General features: G+C 41.8%; 1 long non-coding RNA gene across 1 annotated transcript; it reads right to left on the bottom strand.

The window, feature by feature from the left end:
• Window positions 1-1,595: 1,595 nt before the first annotated feature.
• On the bottom strand, window positions 1,596-26,038 carry LOC118496264. The gene is made up of 4 exons (XR_004898809.1): window positions 26,028-26,038; window positions 15,325-15,333; window positions 5,265-5,271; window positions 1,596-1,725 (listed from the first exon to the last, which is right to left on the bottom strand). It is a non-coding gene; the product is annotated as an uncharacterized LOC118496264 (long non-coding RNA).
• Between the last annotated feature and the right edge of the window lie 1,819 nt (window positions 26,039-27,857).

Below are 27,857 nucleotides of genomic sequence, written 5' to 3'. Positions count from 1 at the left end.
ATATCTATTTTTGTGCATTATGTCCATAAGAGAGCAAACAATGCAATGGAGACATAACTTCTTGTGTAACGTTAGCTCTCTCTCTCTCTCTCTCTTCCTCCCTGTCTCCTTCTCTCTAAAGCAGGGTGTCAAACACAACTCCCCTAAGGGCCACACTAGAAAATGAGAATCACATCAAGGGTCAGACTTTGTTTATTGCTTTTGTCATGGGAAAAGTCAAATATCTTTGACTGTATTATTGCATGTTTTATATAGTCTTCTCACTTACAGTTTGGTCGACAAAAATGTCTAAGGAAATGCCAAAAACGTTTGGAAAAAGTGGCAAAAATGTCGGGAAAAAAAACGTGAAAAAGGGACAAAAAGTATTTGGGCCAAAATGTATATAGGGGCCGGATCAAAATTAGCAAGGGGCCCGATTTGGCCTGCGGGCCTTGAGTTTGACACATGTGCTCTAGACCGTGCAGGAGACAGGACATGACTCAGCAGATTAGACTGTCGTCAGAGCAATTCGTAATTTGGGCATAAACAACGATGATATTTTCTCGTTGTCTCTGCAGTTAAAGATTTAAGTTGGCGTCATTGTGCCGTCTTCTTTGCTCTCGTTGTTGGTTCACTTTTTAAAAATAATTTTGTTTACAGTCTGTTCGGTGTGTTCCGTGCCGTCGTCCGTTGGAGCCGTCGGCCTTCATTTTGGCCGACCCGACATGCTCAGTCGGAGACAGGGCAGTTGGGACTCACCCGGAAATGGCGAGCGGGATGAGTGACTAAGCCTCTCAAAATCTGACGAAAATCTTTCAAACTGACCTTTGTCGATCTGAAATGAAGACAGATTCAGCAACTGCATGGCCTATTTCGCTCTTAAAATGTTTTCAGAAACAAGTTTCAGTGAACTATTTTAGTCCAATATGAGATCGGATTCTGAATAAGTCGCCAGTAACGGCCGTTCGAAAAAATCCAAAATCCGGAAGCAGCGGCCAGATCATGTGACGCATTCATCCAATCAGCTGCCGGTTTTAATTTTTTGGGCGACAATACAGTCACGAATCCCACTGTTTGAGTCTGTTTTCTGCTTGAGTTGCCTGTATTCTGCCCTGGTGTCTGTTTTCCTGAACGCACCCTGTCCGGTTGCCTTGGCAACATTGCAAGGCGGGAGACCTCTCCACTACCCACACCTGCATCTCATCAGCTACCTGCACACCTGGTCCTGATCACCACCTCTCATTACTTAAGCGCTGACCTGACATCCATTCCCTGCCGGATCGTTAGCCACCAACAGTATGTTGTGCCAGCGTCTTAGCCTCAGTTTGCTTAAAGTCAGTTTTGCTGCTCTGTTATTTGTTTATGCTATTCACTTACCTCCGTCTCTTCTGTCAGCAGTTACTCTCCCGGAAGACTCACTCCACCTCTGCCGTGTCAAGATTGGATCATCTCAATCTTTTCCACCTACTCACCTCAACTGCCTGCTTCGTCACCTGGATTCTCCTGCAACAACATTTAAGTCTGTAAATAAATACTCACCTTTTCTCAACTCACCTTGTCCTGGTCTGCTTCTGGGTTCAGCCCTAGAGAATCGTGACAAATACAGATTAGCGCCGCCTGCTGTTATGGAGACATATTACGTCTCGTCTCTTCGGTGTGTTCTGAGGAACTTTTTGACCAACTCAGGGAGACTGATCAGTCCAACTGCCTATTCTGCCGAGGGTCAGCCGTCTGGTATGTCTGTAACTGATCGCGTGAGGCCGATAGCCGTGGTAGTGCCCTTTTCTTACTCTTATAATATTTGAATGTACATTTCTATATTCAAATTTAGAATATTTGTTGACAGCCCTAGTATAAACAGAAGACAGAACACAGATAGGGAGTCACCTCGTCGGCCAGAGCGTGCTGCGTCTCCACGGTGGCCCTCAGAGTGTCGTTGAGCTCCTTCACAGCCGGTCACAGGTCATCAGTGCACAAGGGGAAACAAGTGGATGTTAATAAGCGGTTTAATTTAAAATGTTAAATGTCTTATCGCGCTGATGTGAGCCCGACCCGAACATCATTTCTTAATATCTGTCCGAACCCGTCCTCGGTTCGGGTATCCATCCTCTAACCCCAACCTGATTAGAAGAAAAGTCTGAGGAAACCTGAACTTTGATTAAATAATTTGGGGATTATAATCCCAAAATTAGACATCAGCTTTAAACCAAAAAAGCTCCAGAAAACCTTCGTCTTCTCTGTTAAACTGAAGAAGTTGTCCTTGTCCCAGTCTGGATTCTCAAAAAATAAAATAAGTAAATAAATCACTGCAAGACAACAAATTTCAAGCTACCGAGCTGCCTGCTTGGTTCTTTCAGGGGATGATTGTAAAGATTTACAAAAGAATATGTTTAGGGCATTTCCTCTCTAACTGGGACATGTTGGGAGCGATTGGTGGGATTGCTGTGGACGAAGTAGATACACTGGTCAGAGCCAATGAGGTGTAACCATGTATCAGCTAATTTAAATAGCTGACGTTACTGTATAGTGCCAACAGTTAACGTCACTTAATATTGGATGAGGAGTTTTCTTTTGCAGGGTGCAAATGTTCCACCAATACATGTTCCTTCCTGAGACTATTTAGCAGAGCCACCATCGATGCGTCTGGAGCTTAGCGGCGCCAAAGACAATTGTGATTGGTTTAAAGAAATGCAAACAACCCAGAGTTTTTTTTCTCTCAGTCCCAGAATGCATTTGTGGCGAGACCTTCTCCAGACCAGACCTTCCTCCACAGCGCTGTGGAGATAAAGCTGGACATGCGAGACTATCCTTGTCCTCACCAGCAGCTGCCGCAGGCTCTCCTTGTCCTGCAGACACAGCGCCTCCTGTTGCTGCACTCTGTCCCGACAGCGAGACACGCCGTCGGCCACCAGCGTCCCGACGCCACCCACGAAGGACTCCACGGTGGTCGGAGGTCCTTTCAGAGCCGCCTCGTTAATCACGCACACGCCGTCTATATAGAGAAGCAGAGGAGGACTGAAATATTTAGCATGAAGGAAATTCTGTAAAAAAAAACCAGATTTTCTGAGAAAACACTTCACTAAATGTTCCTCCCGTCCGTTTCTCTGATCCCAAGTTGTTTTATTTCGTCACCGCCCAAACTAGCAGTCAGTCCGACCGGCGTCGCTGGTCTTCAGAGGAGGAACCCTTTAGATTTGATTGACCCTGTTAATTGCTCCCCTAGCGGGACACTACTGGTTACGATCCCTGCGGCTGTCTGGTCTCACCGATGGCCTGCGAGTAGCTGCTCAACATGTCGTGGTGTTTTTCTCCGTGCTGCTGAATGAGCCTGAAACCTTTTTTTGAGGGAAAAGTTTGGATCAATTTTTACTTCTTCCAACCATATGTTAAATTTAAGAATCAATGTAGATTTACATATTGCAATAATATCATAATCCTACAATGAATCTTTGTGAAAAACAAACTTTCTAGATGTTGTATTGTTACTTTGGCCAGGTCATCATCAAAAAAGACAATTAGTACATTCATGATTTTGTTTTGACATTGTTTGCTTCAACATACATTATTAAAAACGTTGCATTGTTTATCTTTTCATATATCTAGACGTCTAAACTTTGGGACAAGGCCGTGATGTTTAAATACCTGCCATGCTGATTCCAAACAGACAGCTTTGTCAAGGCAGTTTGGGCTTCAGACAGCTTTTACACAGTGGCCATCGTTCAAATCGTGTTCCTCTATGAACCTGCACACACATTGTTTGTATCACGGTCGGTCAGTGAAGGCGCAGTCGCAACGGTAGCCGTCGTAGCCGGTAACTTACTCCTATGACCGAGTGCACGGACCGAAGCTTTGTGACTCAGTCCCGGCGTTATGGGCGGGCTTTAGGGGGCTGGGCCCGCCCCCAGAGTCTGCTGTGCCCGCCCTGGACGGACCATGGATGTGACGAGCCCTTTTTTAACTGACAAGCTTGATTGGTTTGTCAAAACTGATGCGGTTCAAATGGAAATTGACATGCAGCCTGCATGTCAGGAAGCTATCGGGAATTTGTATGAGAGAATAGGTAGCTTAATGTAAACTAAAGAGATAATTTAGGCTATGGATATACGGCGTTTCCTTAATGTTAATCAACGAGCTCCAAGGTTGGTGGAAGAAAGTGACAAAGACGGCAAAAGTACAGGGAGTAACGTTAGTTCTGAAGTTGTCACTGCCGAAGCTAGCATTAGCCACGGTGCTGCTAGCCGACACTGTAACCCAAAGCAAGGGTTGTGTGCAATAGTTGTATGTTTAGTGTACATACTGCGCAGTGAAAATTAAGTCACTCTGCTGTTATAATACCAAATAAAATCTGTTAAACGTGTAGACCTGTATGCATTCATTCAATGCTCATTTGCAAGATAATTAAGATAATGTTACATGATGAGATTTATTTAATTTGTGCCCCCCCAAAAATAATGGCATGCCCGTCCGTGAATTTGTGTCTGGAGCCGGGTCTGTTGTGACTACCAGCACTTTCTTACCGCTGCTGCCGTGCGGTATCTTCCTTGAACATGTGCTGCTGTATGGCGTTATATATGTGTCACATTCCTGAGCGAGTAATTGTATGTTTTGAGCACAGAGAACTATATTTTGCAAGCGCATTACATTGCATTTTGAACAGAAATGTACACTCACAAAAAACAATTCAGTTTGAGTAAACAAAAACCTATTTCGTGCACAATAAATGTATTTGCATTTCTTTCTCTGCTCGCAGGTAGACGCTGCTGCACTCCGGTCATGTCTCCCTCGCTCTCAACCTCTTGTCTCTACGCGCTCAACTCTAGACATGCTCGATCAGATTTTCACAGCGTTACAAGTGTGCCACAAAACCAACCAATCGCAGAATCAAAAGGTCAATTCTTATGGCGTTATATATGTGTCACATTCCTGAGCGAGTAATTGTATGTTTTGAGCACAGAGAACTATATTTTGCAAGCGCATTACATTGCATTTTGAACAGAAATGTACACTCGCAAAAAACAATTCAGTTTGAGTAAACAAAAACCTATTTCATGCACAATAAATGTATTTGCATGTCTTTCTCTGCTCGCAGGTAGACGCTGCTGCGCTCCGGTCATGTCTCCCTCGCTCTCAACCTCTTCTCTCTACGCGCTCAACTCTAGACACGCTCGCTCAGATTTTCACATCGTTACAAGTGTGCCACAAAACCAACCAATCGCAGAATCAAAAGGTCAATTCTGATTGGCTGTTCATCTCCAATTAGATCGCAAGTAGCAGGAAAGACATACGGTGGCTCTGAAGGGCAAATCACCACAGCAATTAGAGAAACGCAACAACAAATCATAAAACACAACGGCAAATAGGAAAACACAACAGAAAAAATGAAAACACGACAGCAAATATGAAAACACGACGGCAAATAAGAAAACACGACAGCAAATAGGAAAACACGACAGCAAATAGGAAAACACGACAGCAAATAGAAAAACACGACGGCAAATAGAAAAACACGACGGCAAATAGGAAAACACGACGGCAAATAGAAAAACACGACAGCAAATATGAAAACACGACGGCAAATAGGAAAACACGACAGCAAATATGAAAACACGACGGCAAATATGAAAACAAAACGGCAAATATGAAAACACAACAGCAAATAGAAAAACACGACGGCAAATACGAAAACACGACGGCAAATATGAAAACACGACGGCAAATAGAAAAACACGACAGCAAATATGAAAACACGACGGCAAATATGAAAACAAAACGGCAAATATGAAAACACAACAGCAAATAGAAAAACACGACGGCAAATACGAAAACACGACGGCAAATATGAAAACACGACGGCAAATAGAAAAACACGACGGCAAATAGAAAAACACGACGGCAAATAGAAAAACACGACGGCAAATATGAAAACACGACGGCAAATAGGAAAACACGACGGCAAATAGAAAAACACGACGGCAAATAGAAAAACACGACGGCAAATAGAAAAACACGACGGCAAATAGGAAAACACGACGGCAAATATGAAAACACGACGGCAAATAGAAAAACACGACAGCAAATATGAAAACACGACGGCAAATATGAAAACACGACGGCAATTATGAAAACACGACGGCAAATATGAAAACACGACGGCAAATAGAAAAACACGACGGCAAATAGAAAAACACGACAGCAAATATGAAAACACGACGGCAAATATGAAAACACGACAACACGACGGCAAATAGAAAAACACAACGGCAAATAGAAAAACACGACGGCAAATAGAAAAACACTTCAACAAATCACAAAACACAACGGCATTAACTTCTACCGGAAAAGGTAGGGCCTATCTAGCAGAGGACGGACCCTCCTGATTGGACAGACGCACTGTCTGTCTTTTGACAGGAAGGAGAGGTGAAAAAATAAAAGTGCCTCACTGTCTATGCTTTTAACAGACGGACTAGCCGTTTCTCATTTCAAAACACTGGACGAAATGGATGTGGAACTGTGAACTGTGCTGTTGGTGAATCGGCGTCAGTCTGCTTGCAGGAGGAGAATATTCTGTCAGGAACTTTGCTCGCAATGTGCAAAGGTAGGTAACGTTACCGACACCGATAGGCTTTAATGTAAGCAATAGTCGTTTTGTCTTATTTATCCCATGTCAATAAATTAAAAACTCGTGGGAGTTCATGTTTGTACAGTAGTCATAACACTTACCGGTAAGGAGAATTGCAGTAGCTAACCGTTTACATTAGCTTGTAGTTTACTGCATGTATGCAACATTAGCTCATTGTCCAGTAGCTTCTAGCTTTCAGACAAATGCAGTGCAAAATATGTCTCAGCAACTACAAGGTAAACGCTACCAGCTAATGAGCTACCACAGGCAGTATGATATGCATTAAACTGCAAGTGAGAAAGGGTAAATAGTACTGTAAACACACAAGCTACAAGGCTACAACCAACATATGAAAAGTCATAATACCTCCATTGATAAACACCCACTAATACAGTAAAGGTAGGTGTAAGTGTGTTAAATGGTCAACAGTTGTCAGTTAAGACCATGATGAAGAAACGACACCACTACACAGTTACATGAAGTACCTTCATGTTTCAGTATGCTTAAATATACTTATGATACAATTCTAATCTTACCAGGACAGGTTGGATAACTACTGGACTAACCTAATCTTTCTCCTTCTGTCTGCAGTCCGGAAGCAACACCATCATCGGGAGCTGAGTCTGATCGCCGCTTCATGTTGAATATACTTGTGTACAGTATATAGTAATGTTTGAATAAATGTTATAATAAAGATACACGTTTCATTAATGTCTTTTTAGAGGTTGTATACCTAACTAGTTATTAAAACAGGTAGCATCTGAATATAATTACTCAGTTAGAAGTTTCCTGTGTCCAGGTCATAATTTGATGGAAAAATAAACATTGAAAAACAGTTTATATTATATACACATCCAAAAACTTAAAAGTCACAGACAAACTAGTTAATTTAATGCATTTATTTTTTGAATGGCAATCTCTAATATAGCAAATAATCTATTCAACATCTCTTTTTGGCCTCTGTCTCCCTGCTTGTCTTTTGCTTTCCCTCTCCTCCTCATCTCTCCCTTCTGGTGACGCTAGTGCAGCCACGACGCTGAAGTTGGCATCCGATTCGCAGCTTCTGATTTGGCAGTTAAGGAGAACTTAAAACTGTTTTTTTAACCTCTTACTGTATTGAATGAGTGTTAGTCATTAAGGTAAATTTATAATTATGTCTAAAACACACTTTTAGATTTGTGAAAGCTTTATTGTCTTTATGAGAACACAAAGTTTTTTTTTCACATATAAACCACATTAGACTAGGTCTAGATCCACCTAGACTTGTCAAATCTGGACTACATTATCCCAGAGAGTAAGGAGTCTTAAAAACACAGTTTGGGATGTGTGAAAGCTTTATTCTATTTGTGAAAATGTCATCAAGGGAGATTTTACTGTTTTTTGCATATGTAGACCACATTGGACCAAGTCCACATCCAAAACCACAATACCTAAACTTGTCAAAACTGGACAAGAATTAACTCACTCTCTCCATGTCATTTATTATATCCATGAGCAGGTCTTCCCCTGTACTTGTGTAAACACGGTAACGCAAACTTGGTAATCTACAGTGGGCAATACAGCACCGTAAAGAAAAGACCTTTACGACAGCAGGTGTGGTGAAAATACTACCACTTTTGTCCAAAGTGGCCGCTAGAATTAACACAAACTGAAAGTTACATATAGCCACTTTAAGTCATAGAAAAAAATGTCTTCATGAATATAATGTGGAACTGCTGTGGACCTATCTCTGACAGCAACACATTTAGGATGTATTTGATCCTGTCAGAAGACACCATGGTGCACACTTTATCAGAGAGTGTGTCACAGCTGTCGAGGAAGTTTGACAGGTATTTCACAATCCTGTCCAGCTGGGTTTCATCATCAAAGAAGATCGGGACCCAGCGTTCCCCAGAAGTGGGGTTGCTCCTCACCTGAGACAATGGCCTATGATTAAAATGAATTAAAAAAAATCTTAATACTCAGTCCTGCCTCTTTTTCTGAGGAAAGGTGAGAAAACAACACTTATGTTGAAGGAGAAGGATTTGAAGAGTAAATTAAACCACTGGCAAATCTTTGACGATATTTGGATTGATTTCCAAAAGGTAAAAATAACTTTTTCTACTTTTCTTTTGAAGTGAGAAGGAAGACCTGCTCATGGATATAAGAAATGACATGGAGAGACGTGGACTTGTACGTTGAATGTCAATTAGCAAAGGCCATGCTGTGGCAATAAAATAAAACAGTTTATTTAGCCTCTCTGGGATAATTTAGTCCTGATTTGACAAGTCTTAAGTATTGTGTTTTGGATCTGGACCTGGTCCAATGTAGTCTATATGTGAAAAATACAGTAAAATCTCCCTTTATTGCATTTTCACAAATAGAATAAAGCTTTCACAAATCTCAAACTGTGTTTTTAAGACTCCTTAGACTCTCTGGGATAATTTAGTCCTGATTTGACAAGTTTAGAAAAACGGTGAATTCTCCCTTTATTGTGTTCTCATAAAGACAAAGCTTTCACAAATCTAAAAGTGTGTTTTAGACATAATTAATAATTTACCTTAATGACTAACACTCATTCAATACAGTAAGAGGTTCAAAAAACGGAGGATCAGTCACTTAGCAATGTAAATTATGTTTCCCTGCTGAATCGGACAGTTTTAAGTTCCCCTTAAATTTCCCCTTAACTGCCGAATCGGAAGCTGCGAATCGGATGCCAACTTCAGCGTTGTAGTGCAGCCTCCATTTGTTCCTTAGTCCCTGTTAAAAGACAGCAAACACAAGAAAAATATATTTATCATTATAAATGCTATAACGGAATGTTATACTTGTTACATGGGAAACTACTCATACATTTTAGCTTTCATTTAACGTTGCTAGTGAAGATAACAAGGTGCAGCTTTACCTCCAATCCTGCAGCTACAACTGATAAACACACCAATTTCTAAATCTCTGCTAACATTACGCATATACAGTAACGGCTTACAAAAAGAGATGAAAATGCCACCGGACATTAAACTTTACGAACACAAATGGCATAAAAGACAGCAACACAGCTAGCTAGCTAACAGCCTAATGTTAAATGATAGGTTCAGTTAGCTTAACGTTAGCTCGGGGTGTATCTACCTAATTATAATAGCAATTTGTACCAGCATTAATGCGTAACGCTTGACATTGATGTAACACATTAACGGTGATAACAAATGTACGGCAAACACTAAATATACTTACATTTAAATGTTAATTGTGCCATCAGCGATGCCGCTCCCACTCCCACTTAGGTCCGCCATTGTTGTTGTTTTTTTAACGAGCCGGCAAAGCCGCGCGCATAGGATTGTGGGTGATTTGGGAGCGCGAAAGACAGACAGTGCGTCTGTCCAATCAGGAGGGTCCGTCCACTGCTAGATAGGCCCTACCTTTTCCGGTAGAAGTTAATGCCGTTGTGTTTTGTGATTTGTTGAAGTGTTTTTCTATTTGCCGTCGTGTTTTCATATTTGCTGTCGTGTTTTTCTATTTGCTGTCGTGTTTTTCTATTTGCCGTCGTGTTTTCCTATTTGCCGTCGTGTTTTTCTATTTGCCGTCGTGTTTTTCTATTTGCCGTCGTGTTTTCCTATTTGCCGTCGTGTTTTCATATTTGCCGTCGTGTTTTCATATTTGCCGTCGTGTTTTTCTATTTGCCGTCGTGTTTTTCTATTTGCCGTCGTGTTTTCCTATTTGCCGTCGTGTTTTCATATTTGCCGTCGTGTTTTTCTATTTGCCGTCGTGTTTTTCTATTTGCCGTCGTGTTTTTCTATTTGCTGTCGTGTTTTCCTATTTGCCGTCGTGTTTTTCTATTTGCCGTCGTGTTTTCCTATTTGCCGTCGTGTTTTCATATTTGCTGTCGTGTTTTTCTATTTGCCGTCGTGTTTTTCTATTTGCCGTCGTGTTTTCATATTTGCCGTCGTGTTTTTCTATTTGCCGTCGTGTTTTTCTATTTGCCGTCGTGTTTTTCTATTTGCCGTCGTGTTTTCCTATTTGCCGTCGTGTTTTCATATTTGCCGTCGTGTTTTTCTATTTGCCGTCGTGTTTTTCTATTTGCCGTCGTGTTTTTCTATTTGCTGTCGTGTTTTCCTATTTGCCGTCGTGTTTTTCTATTTGCCGTCGTGTTTTCCTATTTGCCGTCGTGTTTTCATATTTGCTGTCGTGTTTTCCTATTTGCCGTCGTGTTTTTCTATTTGCCGTCGTGTTTTCATATTTGCCGTCGTGTTTTTCTATTTGCCGTCGTGTTTTCCTATTTGCCGTCGTGTTTTTCTATTTGCCGTCGTGTTTTTCTATTTGCCGTCGTGTTTTCCTATTTGCCGTCGTGTTTTCCTATTTGCCGTCGTGATTTGCCCTTCAGAGCCACCGTAAAGACATCTACAGGGAAACAGTCTTTGACGCAACACCTGCCGTGATGCCCCAGCAAGGGTATCTCTGCTGTAGCCAGTGGGTACTTGGAAAGATTGTGGAGCAGCTTAACTAATTAAAATAATTGAATTATGATTGATTTAAAACAATATATCAGCTAAAACAGCTCAACATATGTTTAAACATATAGCGAAGTAATCAATGGTAGAAATAAACAGCTAAAAGTGGCCTACTGACTTAGCTAACAGTTGAAATGATTAGCTAAAAGTAATGGATGAATTTTGAAACATTAACCACACTTCAAGTAAAAGGCCTAGCTACCTAGTAGAATTTCTGACCAAACCAACCTAAATGTTTACAGTTCAATTGCATGAATATAAGAATATTCACTTTAATATGATAAATAGTGTGAATACATTGGGAATTGATAGGGCGGGGTATGTGAGTTTATATGACAGGGCTGTGGGGGAACCTCAGACCAGAAGGGTTGGAAAGCACTGATCTACAGTATTTTATATTATTGACCGACCGGTATATTACAGACATGCCTTAATAGTTGTGTTAATCACAATACCATTGTTTGAATTACATATCTCCATGTGTGACTAACGTCATCCTTCACAAGCAATCTAACATTAGCCCAGCATGGATAAAGTCTATGCATCCAACGTATTCATCCGAACACACCTAAAATGTCACAATCCAGCCACTTGTAAGAAGTTTGTAATACTGGTTACATAGTTATCGTGTTTTATTAACCTTAATTCTGTTAGCCAAAGTAGCTATCCGTTGCTAACGCTAACGTTAGCTAGCTAATTTATGTCAAAAAGCAGTAGCTAACTAATGTTACTGCCAAGATATGGTTTCATTGTAAGACAGCGTAAACACATGACAACACTTGACGAGTCTTACAACACCTCTCTGGTCTCTAGTGAAATCATATCTTGGCAGTAGTTAGCTAACGTTTCTGCTTTTTGAGATAAATTAGCGTTAGCAACGGATAGCTCCTTCGCAAGCTAATATAGCAACATAATTCAGGTTAATAAAATACGGTAATGTAACCAAAGTATTAAAAACTACTTAGCTACATGTGGCTATAGTGTGACAGGTCTACTGCTGTTCAGTCTCGCATTGTGAGACCTAGCTAACTTAGCTAGTTACAGTGCTGCGAGGTCTGTTCAGATGACATGTCGGCTGCGGTGTGTGAGCTAGCTAGATTGCTTGTGAAGGATGAGTCAAACTAACGTTAAACACACAAGGAGATATAAGTCAAAGAAAACAACGGCATTATAGTACACACAAATATTAAGACATTTCTGTGATATAAGTCAATAATACAAAATACTGACCGAAATGTGTTTTAATCCAGTAACATTAGTCGAACAGCTCCACTATAGTCAGTATTTGCTGTACCAACAGGTTTAAACTGAAAAAGACGGTTCCTCCTAGATTTTTGTTTCCTGCTACTTGTGATCTAATTGGAGACGAACAGCCAATCAGAATTGACCTTTTGATTCTGCGATTGGTTGGTTTTGTGGCACACTTGTAACGCTGTGAAAATCTGAGCAAGCGTGTCTAGAGTTGAGCGCGTAGAGAGAAGAGGTTGAGAGCGAGGGAGACATGACCGGAGCGCAGCAGCGTCTACCTGCGAGCAGAGAAAGACATGCAAATACATGTATTGTGCACTGTGATGTCACGAGAGGCTGTGTCCTGGAGGGACGTTACATTCCGTTGAAGTGGCTGCAATCACAAGCTGCTATGGCTCCATCTGCTGGTGCAGTCGGGAACTCCTCCAAGACACTACATTCCCACACACAGCTGAGACTGATCAGATCCTGATGAGCAGAAGAGCTTTTTAAAGCCTAGAGACACACCCAGTTGGGGAGAGACAACTACAAGCTGTGCTCGCTGCAGAGGAATAGAAAAAGGTGGAGAATCATTACCAGACGTCGGAAGGACTTACAGGCTGGATTGAAGTAAGGCTGGAAAGATTGTTTTACCTGAGGGAGTGAAGATTATGATTTAACAACCAAAAGAGACATTATTTAAAGTTTTGACCCGTGACGATTAACTGGGTCCCACCTGTGAAGTCCCTGGGACTGTAATAAAATCCTTATTTTGTTTGAACATTGTGTCCTCGCACTGCTTGAGCTGTCCCCGGAGAGCGGTGTAGCCTCTCATGACGTCACAGCACGAAATAGGTTTTTGTTTACTCAAACTGAATTATTTTTTGCGAGTGTACATTTCTGTTCAAAATGCAATGTAATGCGCTTGCAAAATATAGTTCTCTGTGCTCAAAACATACAATTACTCGCTCAGGAATGTGACACATATATAACGCCATAAATTCTGATTGGCTGTTCATCTCCAATTAGATCGCAAGTAGCAGGAAACAAAAATCTAGGAGGAACAGTCTTTTTCAGTTTACACCTGTTGGTACAGCAAATACTGACTATAGTGGAGCTGTTCGACTAATGTTACTGGATTAAAACACAATTCGGTCAGTATTTTGTATTATTGACTTATATCACAGAAATGTCTTAATATTTGTGTGTACTATAATGCCGTTGTTTTCTTTGACTTATATTTCCTTGTCTTCTTCGGGAACCATCACCTTATCGTGGTGGAGAGGTTTGTGTGTCCCTATGAACCTGAGGGCTGTGTTGTCTGGAGCTTTGTGCTCCTGGTAGGGTCTCCCAAGGCAAAGTGGTCTCAGGTGAGGGGCCAGACAAAGAATGGTTCAAAAAGCCTATGAAAAAACGAGGTAGAGATGATGTGACCCTGCCCGGAGGAAGCCCGGGGCCCCCGTCTGGAGCCAGGCCCAGATGGAGGGCCCGTCAGCGAGCGCCTGGTGGCCGGGTTTGCCACGGAGCCCGGCCGGGCACAGCCCGAAAAAGCTACGTGGCACCTCTCTCTCCAACCCATGGGCCCACCACCTGTGGGAGGAACCGCTGGGGTCGGGTGCGCTGTCACATGGGTGGCAGTGAAGGTCAGGGGCCTCGACGGACCAGACCCGGGCAGCAGACGCTGGCTCTGGGGACGTGGAACGTCACCTCTCTGTGGGGGAAGGAACCGGAACTTGTGCGGGAGGTGGAGCGCTACCAGTTGGATCTGGTGGGGCTTACCTCTACGCACAGTCTCGGTTCTGGAACCATCCTCCTGGATAGGGGTTGGACTCTCTTCTTCTCCGGAGTTGCCCAGGGTGTGAGGCGCCGGGCGGGTGTGGGGATACTCACAAGCCCCCGGCTGAGCGCCACTACATTGGAGTTTAACCCGGTGGACGAGAGGGTCGCCTCCCTACGCCTGCGGGTTGTGGGGGGGAAAACTCTGACTGTTGTTTGTGCGTATGCACCAAACAAGAGCTCGGAGTATTCGGCCTTCTTGGAGACCTTGAATGGAGTCCTGTATGGGGCTCCAGTAGGGGACTCCATAGTTCTGCTGGGGGACTTCAACGCGCACGTGGGCAATGATGGAGACACATGGAGAGGCGTGATTGGGAGGAACGGCCTCCCTGATCTAAACCAGAGTGGTTGTTTGTTGTTGGACTTCTGTGCTAGTCATGGATTGTCTATAACGAACACCATGTTCGAACATAGGGATGCTCATAAGTGTACTTGGTACCAGAGCACCCTAGGCCAAAGGTCAATGATCGATTTTATAATCGTTTCATCTGATCTGAGGCCGTATGTTTTGGACACTCGGGTGAAGAGAGGGGCAGAGCTGTCAACTGATCACCATCTGGTGGTGAGTTGGGTCAGAGGGTGGGGGAAGACTCTGGACAGACCTGGTAAACCCAAACGGGTAGTGCGGGTGAACTGGGAACGTCTGGAGGAGGCCCCTGTCCGACAGACTTTCAACTCACACCTCCGGCGGAGCTTTTCGTGCATCCCTGTGGAGGCTGGGGGCATTGAACCCGAGTGGACAATGTTCAAAGTTTCCATTGCTGAAGCTGCGGCGGGGAGCTGTGGTCTTAGGGTCTTAGGTGCCTCAAGGGGCGGCAACCCTCGAACACCGTGGTGGACACCGGTGGTCAGGGAAGCCGTCCGACTGAAGAAGGAGTCTTTCTGGGATATGTTATCCCAGAGGACTCCGGAGGCAGTTGCAAGGTACCGAAGGGCCCGAAGGGCTGCAGCCTCTGCCGTGAAAGAGGCAAAGCAGCGGGTGTGGGAGAAGTTCGGAGAAGACATGGAGAAGGACTTTCGGTCGGCACCAAGGTGCTTCTGGAAAACCGTTCGCCACCTCAGGAGGGGGAAGCGGGGAAACATCCAAGCTGTGTACAGTAAGGATGGGACGCTGTTGACCTCAACTGAGGAGGTAATAGGGCGGTGGAAGGAGCACTTTGAGGAACTCCTAAATCCGACTAATACGCCCTCCATGGTAGAGGCAGAGCTGGAGGATGATGGGGGATTGTCGTCAATTTCCCTGGTGGAAGTTGCTGAGGTAGTTAAACAACTCCACAGTGGCAAAGCCCCAGGGATTGATGAGATCCGTCCAGAAATGCTTAAAGCTCTGGGTGTGGAGGGGTTGTCTTGGTTGACACGCCTCTTCAACATTGCGTGGAAGTCAGGGACGGTGCCTAAGGAGTGGCAGACCGGGGTGGTGGTTCCCCTTTTCAAAAAGGGGGACCAGAGGGTTTGTGCCAATTACAGGGGTATCACACTTCTCAGCCTCCCCGGTAAAGTCTACTCCAAGGTGCTGGTAAGGAGGGTTCGGTCGATAGTCGAACCTCAGGTTGAAGAGGAACAATGCGGATTCCGTCCTGGTCGTGGAACAACGGACCAGATCTTTACTCTCGCAAGGATCCTGGAGGGAGCCTGGGAGTATGCCCAACCGGTCTACATATGCTTTGTGGATCTGGAGAAGGCGTATGACCGGGTCCCCCGGGAGACACTGTGGGAGGTGCTGCGGGAGTATGGGGTGAGGGGGTCCCTTCTCAGGGCCATCCAATCTCTGTACGACCAAAGCGAGAGCTGTGTCCGGGTTCTCAGCAGTAAGTCGGACTCGTTTCAGGTGAGAGTTGGCCTCCGCCAGGGCTGCGCTTTGTCACCAATCCTGTTTGTAGTATTTATGGACAGGATATCGAGGCGTAGTCGGGGTGGAGAGGGGTTGCAGTTTGGTGAGCTGGGGATCTCATCGCTGCTTTTTGCAGATGATGTGGTCCTGATGGCATCGTCGGCCTGTGACCTTCAGCACTCACTGGATCGGTTCGCAGCCGAGTGTGAAGCGGCTGGGATGAGGATCAGCACCTCTAAATCTGAGGCCATGGTTCTCAGCAGGAAACCGATGGAGTGCCTTCTCCAGGTAGGGAATGAGTCTTTACCCCAAGTGAAGGAGTTCAAGTACCTTGGAGTCTTGTTCGCGAGTGAGGGAACAATGGAGCGGGAGATTGGTCGGAGAATCGGTGCAGCGGGTGCGGTATTACACTCAATTTATTGCACCGTTGTGACGAAAAGAGAGCTGAGCCAGAAGGCAAAGCTCTCAATCTACCGGTCAGTTTTCGTTCCTACCCTCACCTATGGTCATGAAGGTTGGGTCATGACCGAAAGAACGAGATCCAGGGTACAAGCGGCCGAAATGGGTTTCCTCAGGAGGGTGGCTGGCGTCTCCCTTAGAGATAGGGTGAGAAGCTCAGTCATCCGTGAGGAGCTCGGAGTAGAGCCGCTGCTCCTTCGCGTCGAAAGGAGCCAGTTGAGGTGGTTCGGGCATCTGGTAAGGATGCCCCCTGGGCGCCTCCCTAGGGAGGTTTTCCAGGCACGTCCAGCTGGGAGGAGGCCTCGGGGAAGACCCAGGACTAGGTGGAGGGATTATATTTCCAACCTGGCCTGGGAACGCCTCGGGATCCCCCAGTCGGAGCTGGTTAATGTGGCTCGGGAAAGGGAAGTTTGGGGTCCCCTGCTGGAGCTGCTACCCCCGCGACCCGTTACCGGATAAGCGGAAGAAGATGGATGGATGGATATATTTCCTTGTGTGTTTAACGTTAGTTTGACTCATCCTTCACAAGCAATCTAGCTAGCTCACACACTGCAGCCATAGACTGTATATAAGAGACTGCAGCCGACATGTCCTCTGAACAGGCCTCGCAGCACTGTAACTAGCTAAGTTAGCTAGGTCTCGCAATGCGAGACTGAACAGCAGTAGACCTGTCACATTATAGCCACATGTAGCTAAGTAGTTTTTAATACTTTTGTTACATTACCGTATTTTATTAACCTGAATTATGTTGCTATATTAGCTTGCGAAGGAGCTATCCGTTGCTAACGCTAATTTATCTCAAAAAGCAGAAACGTTAGCTAACTACTGCCAAGATATGATTTCACTAGAGACCAGAGAGGTGTTGTAAGACTCGTCAAGTGTTGTCATGTGTTTACGCTGTCTTACAATGAAACCATATCTTGGCAGTAACATTAGTTAGCTACTGCTTTTTGACATACATTAGCTAGCTAACGTTAGCGTTAGCAACGGATAGCTACTTTGCAAGCCAATAAAATATATAGCCTTGGCGAACAGAATTAAGGTTAATAATACACGATAACTATGTAACCAGTATTACAAACTTCTTACAAGTGGCTGGATTGTGACATTTTAGGTGTGTTCTGATGAATACGTTGGATGCATAGCTGGACTTTATCCATGCTGGGCTAATGTTAGATTGCTTGTGAAGGATGACGTTAGTCACACACGGAGATATGTAATTCAAACAACGGTATTGTGATTAACACAACTATTAAGGCATGTCTGTAATATACCGGTAATAATAATAATATAATAATAAACTCACATACCCCGCCCTATCAATTCCCAATGTATTCACACTATTTATCATATTAAAGTGAATATTCTTACATTTTCATGCAATTGAACTGTAAACATTTAGGTTGGTTTGGTCAGACATTCTACTAGCTAGCTAGGCCTTTTACTTGAAGTGTGGTTAATGTTTCAAAATTCATCCATTACTTTTAGCTAATCATTTCAACTGTTAGCTAAGTCAGTAGGCCACTGTTAGCTGTTTATTTCTACCATTGATTACTTCGCTATATGTTTAAACATATGCATTGAGCTGTTTTAGCTGATATATTGTTTTAAATCAATCATAATTCAATTATTTTAATTAGTTAAGCTGCTCCACAATCTTTCCAAGTACCCACTGGCTACAGCAGAGATACCCCTTGCTGGGGCATCACGGCAGGTGTTGCGTCCAAGACTGTTTCCCTGTAGATGTCTTTCCTGCTACTTGCGATCTAATTGGAGACGAACAGCCAATCAGAATTGACCTTTTGATTCTGCGATTGGTTGGTTTTGTGGCACACTTGTAACGCTGTGAAAATCTGAGCGAGCGTGTCTAGAGTTGAGCGCGTAGAGAGAAGAGGTTGAGAGCGAGGGAGACATGACCGGAGCGCAGCAGCGTCTACCTGCGAGCAGAGAAAGACATGCAAATACATTTATTGTGCACGAAATAGGTTTTTGTTTACTCAACCTGAATTATTTTTTGCGAGTGTACATTTCTGTTCAAAATGCAATGTAATGCGCTTGCAAAATATAGTTCTCTGTGCTCAAAACATACAATTACTCGCTCAGGAATGTGACACATATATAACGCCATACATCTGCAGCAAAATATGAATGATGATTGAGTAGAAATGATGAGCAAAACAGAAATTCTACAGAAAACAAAAGAAGGCATACATGGTTCTAAAAAACAATTATTTGGTTAGTTTATGGCCAAAGCCATGTACAACACCAAGCCTTCCCTCAGCCCTACTATAGTATATTCATGTTCAATCTTAGCTGTTCTGCTGTCAGATTTCTCCAAAATTTAAAACAATTCTCACAGTTGGAAATTTTTATCTAGTAAAAATGGAAAAAATATATTGGATGAACTGTATGTATTCTGTGAATACCTATGCAAGTAGACACCATTTTTACATTTCTTCATGCCAGTTATACAAATAATTTTGATACTCCCCAACTGATCATCAGGACTAACTCTGTGTGAGAAACAGCAGTGTGTACAAAAAAATGTGAATCCTCAATGCATCTATTCTTATTGATGTGTTTGTATATTTTACTCAGTCTTTTTCAAAGCATATTGTAAATTATATCAAAGATAGCTCACTTTAACAATATTTTCAAATTCTCATGCAATAAGACGAGTAATTCGAGGTGACACAGGACATGTCAGAGCCAAGCACTAACTTGACAATCTTAGGAGACAAGAAGGGAGCAGGTGTGAACATGGGAGAAGAAAAAGTGATCAAAAAGTCAGAGGTGGTGAACTAGCAGAGCTGTAAAGAATAAGGAGGTTGTGTGTTGTTGTTTTTTTAAACGTGATAAGGGTCATTTCTGGTTTGCTGACTCAGTGTGTTTACGAATTGTTGGAAGAGGCAAATGGAAAGTGTTCAGGAGGATCAAATATGCCTTATTTTACTCTCAACATGAGACAGTAAGTGACAAAGCAGCTTGGGCCTCAGCAAGTGGAGTGATTTTATGAGATTTTTCGGTTTTGATGGAGGATGTAGGGTTAAATATGGAGCCAGGTTATCATCTATCTATGATGAAAAGACGACGTTCTGGATTTAGGGGTCTAGCATTTGCTGCTATTTTGTACCAAATGCTCGTCTATTTAATTTCCCATCAAAATATAACCTGCCGTAGTTTCGTATTTTTTGTGTCACAACAATCTAAATCGATTTATTTTTATAACTGGCACAGAAATTCTCCGTACGCTCCCTGATTTGGTTTACACCTCTAGATAACCTAAAACTGAAATCTTTAGAAGCAATGAATTGCTGGTATAATTAATAACGTATTTTATTCAGATAGTTATTTTGTGTATAAGAGACAAATTTTAAATCTTATTTCAGACACTGGTTGCAGAGACAAATAGGAAAGCTACTCATTAATTAACAGTCATAAGCTACAAGTGAGGTTTTAGTTGTAACTCTGGCACTCTGAGGCTTTTTATTTGTCCCACATATTCACAATCATTTTATAAGTATATGGTGTTTAATGCAGTAATGGTACTCAACCATTATGCGAAAATGACCATATTGCCCTATGGAAGACTGTTCTTCCCTATAGGTACACTGTAAATATCAACTTAATTTTGGCCTTAATGATACTCCATACTAATGCAGTGTCATATAACAGGGTACACAATGGGTTATGTCTATGTACCTTCATTCCAACTTTTTTTCCTTTCTTTTTTTTGCACTGATGAAGTGATGTTTGTGAAGTTTCATCTGTCTCTTGCTGTACCTGGAGATATTTATAGACCTTTACATGCAGCTGTTTGACTTTCCTTGAATAATATCCACACTCTGAGTACACTTTCGGAGTGGAGTAGATGCTTCTGCCAAAGGCTAGAACGTGCACGTTTTTCTCTTCTCGTTTACTTGACTGAAACAAAACCGAAACTAAAGAAGAATTACAGCGTAACTTATGGTACTAGATGCATTTTGGACTTCAGATCAACCGCTGTAGGTATCAGCTTTGTATTTTTTTTGTACAAATTTGTAAATACAATAACTTTTGGAATTGTCACAAAGGTTGTTGAATTGTTTCTTATGTAAAAACAAAAATGTTTTCAAAGTTTACATTGATTTCAAACCTTTGTATATTTTTGAGCTGTGGAACACTTTGTCTTGTATTTATTTTTTAGCAAAGCATTGTGAAAATCCCATAGTAAATCCTATCAAAGCCAAGTGCTAGCACCACAGGCTGCTCAGCAAATGTGTATAAGAAGACAAATAAATGTGACTGCCTTGAAAATGGACCTTTGGCTCAGGTGTGATGTTAATTGTTCTTATTTTAAAGGTGTTATACTATAATTTACATAACAGGTAAATGAGGACAATATGTCATGATTTACTGTAACAGAAGATACTACGTTTAGCTACGGTTCAAGTGGTGTAATTAAAAAAAAAAAAAAAACTAAGTACATTTACTTACTTTCATGCCATAAAACAAATCAGCACTTTATGGAATGTGATGCATTGTCCTTCATTAAACTACCCAACTCGACCAATTACAACAGTATTTGCTAATAATCTAATAATATACTCACGGGGCCATTTCTTTACATTGAGTACTATTACTTTTGGTACATTTGCAGATAATACTTGCATACTTAAGGAGAAAAAAATATTTTGTTGCTTAAATTAAATACAGGCTTCCTATGGCTTTTGTCATGTTACGATGTCACGTCTTGTCCTCACATCTGGTTTCCATTCTGTCACAAAAACAGACCTTTTTTACAGAGCTGATGTTCTCTACTGGACTGCAGTGTCAGTGTTGTCGTCACAAGATGGCGCCATATCTTACATCAAAAAGACTATAGAAGACTAGTTTTCACGTGACGGTAGAATTAGAAAAAGACGATATACAGTAAATCAAGTGGATAAAACATTCTGTGAATGAAGAATTGAAGAAGTGGTCAAAAAGCACTATAACACGGTCCCATACTGTACATTCATATCCAGACCATATTTTTCTTTTGCATCAATCAAATGCAGAGTATTTTCACAATACATGACTTTCTTAACCAGACTGTGGCAAGATTTAAACACCTGGAGTTTTTTTTTTTTTTTAGCAATATTCTAAACCACAAAAAAATGCCACAGTAGCCACTAATTTAGGATAAACACTAGAGGGTGTTCGTCAGACGAATCCACAGGAGAATGCTGGGTAATTTGATGCAAATTGAGTGTAAATTAAAATTAGGCCTCTTTGTGTCCTGGCCAGAGAAATAACACAGCTGAGATATTTTTTAAAACATTTTAACAAGTCTGAACTGGTTCCTCTCAACATAACAGACTCAGGGCTTAGCTGTAGTTATTAACATGTCATTTGTGCATGTGTTGTGTCACTTTCATGGTCATGCTCCAGCAGGGGCGCCGCCAAGAATTTTGGGCCCCATGACAAAAAAACAAATTGGGCCCCCTCTGCGCAGCTGTTGTCACCACATCTCTAGGACCTAACTGGTTTGGATGGATCGCGGGAATGGGGGTGTTTGTTATTATTAGTGTTTTTGTTGTCGTTATTAATAATTGCTCAGACTTGCAGAAGAAAAGATTTGACACATGTTAGAGTCATGGATGTATTAAGAGAACTGGATACAGTGTTTGGCAAGAAGCCCCGTACGTTCCAGTGAGAGTGCTCAAAAGCGCATAAAGCAAACATGGAGCTCGGCTCTTCCGCATTGTTGACCCATAACGCTGGTTGGCTCACGATGGGCATGCGCACTAGCAACAATTTGTTTGTGTTGTCGTAGCAACCGGTAGCAACATGCGCGTTCATGAGCTTCTCTCTCGTGTCTCTTACTGGCGAACTCATGAACTAGTCGTTTTCATTGTCTAAAATATTCACTAACGTTAAACACTGTTTTCGTTGTCCCCTATCGTTTACATGCTTAGCTAAATAAACGATAGATGCCTTTAGCTAGACAACCAAGAAGATTTAATCATTATGTTGTGCTACTAGCTAGCTACTAACTAGCACTAGCTAGCTGTTTGCCTGCAGTTTCGTGAACAAATCTCATCCATGGCTTCATCCTTCATCCACGTTACAAGCTTTACAGCATACAGCCCTCAGATGTATCATAAGAGAGAACCAAGGCGATGTAATCACTGTCTGTAGTAACGTTATGTAGGCATATAACTAGCTATGTATAGATCTTAATACAGTCATGCTAGCTACCCCTGATGTTAGCAACTAGCTAGCTAGCCGATAGCCCGCCAGTTTGGGAAACGCTAATGACGTTACATCCACGTAGCTAACAGGCTTTACAGCATAGCTACATACATCCCTCGGATGTATCATAACTTCATAAGATAATACCATGGACGTATTAATAGAACACATTGTGAATTACAACCATTAGCGATATCCATTATTACAGCTAGCTACATGAGCTCGGGTCATGTGAGTGGGCGGGCGCAGTCCCGCGGCTCTGCTCGCGTCCACTACGCGCATTCGTCATGCCAAATTTAATAATTCTGGATTCGCTTCTAGTGAATGTTAAAAATGTTAAAAACGTGACGTTTTAAACAAGGACCCTTTCAGTGTTCAGGCTGGTAAGTTGATATACCCAGAAACAAATTATCCGCTGAAATATAGACGCTTCTTCCGCCATGCAAAGTCTATGTGAAAAGTCTTTCTGGGCCATGGGGTGCAGTACCACCGTTATCCGCTAAGCCCATGGTGGCTTTTAGATTTGTTGCTCTTCCTGGGGGCTTGTGGACATTAAGCCAACAGGTTAATACCACTCACAGACTATAAGCTACCCACCTTTCTTGGTGAAAAACTGGGTTACAGTTTGACACCCTTTCATTTGTCTTTCCTCTCTCTTTTCTCCCTTTCCTTTTTTGAAAACCAGATTATGATTTAACGTTACTTGACAACACTGTAGTCACTGTAGCTAGTTCTGCTGCATCTGCAACTAAACACCGTCACTGAGTCTGAGTCATAAACCGTATATAAGAGTGGACCAACAGATCCCGTGTCTCTGGACGGAGACCAGTGAAGGATATTAGAAGCACTTTTCCGGTGATGGCTGAGCGTTACTGCGCAGCCTCCAACTGAGAGAGACGACGTAAATGTGCCGTGAGCAACGCATCTGAAAGTTGGAAGTCTTCTGGTAGCTGTGCCAAGAGAAATCTCAATAATTCCCAATCTTGCAGAGACGGAGAGCGTAGGTATATGTAAGGAGATAACATGGACACAGAGTAATCACTGCTAACTAAGATGCTAGTTAACATTAGTAATTAAACTTAAACAGCAAATGCAAGTCGAAGCGGTCTGCGAGCTTCTCCTGTACTATACGATAATTCCTCATACGGTAATTCCTCAACTATGAGACCGTAAGACCATATGTCTGTGTGGATTTCCGGGAGAGGTAGTCACATCTAAAGTGGATGAAGATGGTCATTGGATAGCTGTAGTAGTTAAATTAGAAGGGACATTTGCAATCTTAATTAATATCTATGGGTTCAATACGATTAGCCAAAACAAAAGAATTCTGGGAATGCTGACTGAAATTATTGCAGATTATAACAAAATGTATGGTATAAGGTTTACACTAATAGGTGGGGATTTTAATATGATACCGGATGAGTGGTCAGATAGGAGTCCTTGAATTTACAATGACTTCCACTATAATACTGTTCTGAAGGAATTCATACAGGTTAATTCACTCATTGACATCTGGAGGGAAAAAACCCTTTTATGAGACAGATAAAACCTAATGGGAGATCAAGATCGAGAATAGATCTTTGGTGGGTCACTTCAGAAATAATAAGTGCTGTGACAGATGTTTCAATATCTGCTGCTCCTTTAACAGATCATTGTGTAATTGGCATTACAATGAAACCAGGAAGTGATCATAAATTTAGGAAGAATTATTGGAAGTTTAATGCAGACTTATTGAATGTAGAAGAATATGTTGAGGAAGTAAAGGCTTTAATAGGGGAAATTAAGGGCGATGTGGAGGTAGATACATGCTGTAAGAAATGGGAATACTTTAAATACAAGGTTAGATGTCTGTTGTTAAAGTATAATAAAATTAGAGGGCAACAACAAAGGGAAAATGAATGGAAACAAAGTTAGTTCAAGAAATTAATGAATTTAGTAGAAAAGCTGATTTATCAGAAGAAGATACAGCAATGTTAGTAGGTTTACAAGCCAGGTTAGATAAGGTATTTGTCCAGAGAGCAGAAGGGGCTTATGTCAGATCCAGGCTAAATGGATAGAACAAGGGGAAAAGAATACTTCTTATTTTTTCGGTCTTGAAAGAAGGAGACAAGAAATAAATAAAAATAAATGTTTTGATGATCAATAATACAGAATGCTCTGACACAAAAGCAATATATGAAAATATTTATGATTTCTTCTCTAAACTGTACTCTTCATCCTATTCAGAGGAGGAGTCATTATCATTTCTGGAAAGCGTTAAACAACATATACCTCAAATTGAGGAGGGGTTCAAAGCACGATGTGACGCTGAGATTAATTTGAAAGAATTGGATATAGCATTAAAGCAAATGTCAGTGGGAAAATCTCCGGGTCAGGATGGATTAACTTCAAATTTTTATACATTTTTCTGGGACGATATAAAAGAATTATTATTTACTGCCCTAAAGGAATGTATTAAAAACAACAATTTATTAGCAACTATGAAACAAGGTATTATTATTCTATTACCTAAAGCTGGCAAGGACAAAAGATACATTGATAACCTGAGACCAATTACTTTATTAAATGTGGATTACAAATTACTTACTAAGGTTATGGATAATAGGTTGAAAGATGGTATAGAACAGATAATAAGCACAACTCAATCGGGGTTTCTCAAAGAAAGATCCATTCACAATAACATTAGACTGGTCCTTGACCTACGTGATTATAACAACTGGATTGACGACAGGGGTCTTATTCTATTTTTAGATTTTTACAAAGCTTTTGATTCAGTGGAACATGCATTTATTCTGAGACTCTTTAGAGTATTTTGGTTTTGGCTCAGAATTTATTGAGGTCATAAATATGTTATATAAGGACAGTAATAGCTCAGTTTCTCTCCACCAGGGAACAACTAGAAGGTTTGAGGTTAAAAGAGGCAAAGCAAAGCTATAGGCTACTTAATTCTTGGTTACAGAGGGATCTGTCTATTTTTGGTCGAGTTTTAATTACTAAAATTGAATCACTATCTAGAGTTATGTACCCTGCATTCTCTCTTGCCATCCCTGATAATCTAATTAAATAATGAATCAAACTAATTTCAAATTTATTTGGAAAAACAGTCATCATTATCTGAGAAAAGGTGATGTAGTGAAAACCTCAGAAGAAGGGGGTTTAAATGTGATTGACTATGAAGCAATGAATGGAGTGATAAAACTGAGGTGGCTTCAAAAATTTATTCAAGATAGTGATGATTCCTTCTAAGATTTTTGACAAATGTGGTGGGATAGACTTTCTTTTAAGATGTGATTTTAATGTTACCAAACTACCTGTCAAGCTGTCTAGATTCCATGAGCAGGTCCTCTTATACTGGAAAATGATTTATAAACACAACTTTACTCCACATAGTTCCCCAATATGGAATAATCGGTGCATCCTTTACAAAGGAAAATCGTTATGTTATGGTGATTGGGTTGAGCCCGCGGGCACCGTGTTGGTGACCCCTGTGTTAGATGTTTGTTATATATGTCAACGTTTATTTTCAAGTTTTATTTTGAGGGTCTTTTAAAGTTATTACATGCTGTCTCAGCTAGCAGTTAGCCGAATTAGCTGTTAGCTAAACTAACGTTAGCTTGCCTGTGGAGGCTAACGGCAGACCGCTACAATCAGCTAGCGGTTAGCCGAATTAGCTGTTAGCTAAACTAACGTTAGCTTGGCTGTCGACCGGAAGCGTGGAACAGATCGTGCAGTGTCGTAAATCCTCGTACAACCGCGCATGTGCGAACATTTTGCAGAACGGATCGTGTACCGACAGTCTTAATACACCCAGTGTTATGTGCCTTCTGGTTTTTCCACCTACTGGTTTCCGAGCTTGTCCAGATGCCGTGTGAATCTATCAAGGAGCCCGCGTCGACAGATTCGCTATACATTCATAAACATTTTACTGGCCTTTGCATGTCGCACCTCAATATAAACTGTACTGAACTTACCTTGCTAATTTTGATCCGGCCCCTATATACATTTAGGTTCACAATACATTTTGGCCCAAATACTTTTTGTCCCTCTTTCACAACGTTTTTTTTTCCGACATTTTTGCCGCTTTTTCCAAACGTTTGCATTTTCTTAGACATTTTTGTCGACCAAACTGTAAGTGAGAAGACTATATAAAACATGCAATAATACAGTCAAAGATATTTGACTTTTCCCATGACAAAAGCAATAAACAAAGTCTGACCCTTGATGTGATTCTCATTTTCTAGTGTGGCCCTTAGGGGAGTTGTGTTTGACACCCTGCTTTAGAGAGAAGGAGAGAGGGAGGAAGAGAGAGAGAGAGAGAGCTAACGTTACACAAGAAGTTATGTCTCCCGTTGCATTGTTTGCCCTCTTATGGACATAATGCACAAAAATAGATATTCAATATATTCCAACCTGTGTTTTTTTTTTTTTTTTTTTTAAGAGCAAATATTCAAATGTCCTTTGTGGCCCATGTGACAGCCCTAGCTTTTACCAAAGAATCAATGACAGGAATGACCTGAAATTGTATTGTGCTAAACCCTTCTCACCTTCATTCCCTCCCGTGTCCCTCAGGTGGAGGCGATGAAGGAGCTGGGTGTGTCGTTCGGCGGCTTGGTACAGGAGCTGGCCGGGCTGCTGGAAAAAGCTGTGGAAAGACTGAGCTCGCTGCAGGTCGAACACGACAAGCTGCAGGACGAGATCAGACAGGCGCAGGACAGACACCAGACGGTAAGAGCGTGTTCAGACAGCCTGCGTCGGCCATCCCACGGTCCAGCAAAAACGCAGGTCTTTCCATTCATTTTGAATGGGGGTAGTGCGTTTAGGCAGTGTCAGGGAATTCAGGCATAGAGCAGTTTTAAATTTATATTGTACCTAATTCAATACATTGTACACATTTCCTCCAGGACAGCATTTCAGGCTCACAAATGGTTTCTTGCTTTAGCCCCTGCACATAACACTGGGTGAGTCTGAGCATTATGTGTCCTTAGTAGCCTAGATAAATGTTGCACATCATGCAAACTTTCTTAACGAGAATTTTAGCTTTTCTATCTGCATTGCCAGACAAAAACTCATGATAGACCTCTTCAAATTAAGGCACAGGGCCTCTCAATTGTGAAATGATTATCTCTCTCTCTCTCTCTCTCTACATATATATATAATTAATATTTTTATTATTTTTATTAATTAATTAATGACTTTGGGCAGCAGC

Source organism: Sander lucioperca, chromosome 11 (genome assembly GCF_008315115.2).
Source record: "Sander lucioperca isolate FBNREF2018 chromosome 11, SLUC_FBN_1.2, whole genome shotgun sequence".
NCBI lineage: Eukaryota > Metazoa > Chordata > Actinopteri > Perciformes > Percidae > Sander > Sander lucioperca.
Note: the sequence above shows the minus strand (reverse complement) of the source record. Positions and strands in the feature narration are given on the sequence as shown.